The sequence below is a fragment of the Etheostoma spectabile genome, chromosome 13, assembly GCF_008692095.1.
Source record: "Etheostoma spectabile isolate EspeVRDwgs_2016 chromosome 13, UIUC_Espe_1.0, whole genome shotgun sequence".
Taxonomy (NCBI): domain Eukaryota; kingdom Metazoa; phylum Chordata; class Actinopteri; order Perciformes; family Percidae; genus Etheostoma; species Etheostoma spectabile.
In genome coordinates, this window is record NC_045745.1 from 22,280,124 (window position 1) to 22,280,349 (window position 226).

Genomic DNA, 226 nt, shown 5'->3' on the forward strand with positions numbered 1-226 from the left:
AGGAGCTGTTTGTATGCCTTTTTGAAATATGTGATGGATGATAGTGGACTGATGTGATACGGAATGTCATTCCAAATCTTAGTGTATGTATAGAAAAAATAATTTTGACCAAAGTTGTTTTTATATGGAGGAACTAGAATAAGTGCCTGTGAGACTGACCTAGTAAGGCATCCTGGTCTCATGTGTGTTGGAAGAAGTGCAGCAAGTGCTGGTAAGGTGGCATTTT

The 226-nt window shown here is 38.5% G+C and overlaps 1 protein-coding gene across 3 annotated transcripts in view; it reads left to right on the forward strand.

Annotated features, from left to right (window-relative positions):
* The window catches only part of stard13a (StAR related lipid transfer domain containing 13a), a 28,921-nt gene that overhangs the window by 16,556 nt on the left and 12,139 nt on the right, over positions 1 to 226 (forward strand). The gene's annotated exons all lie outside the window — the stretch shown is intronic.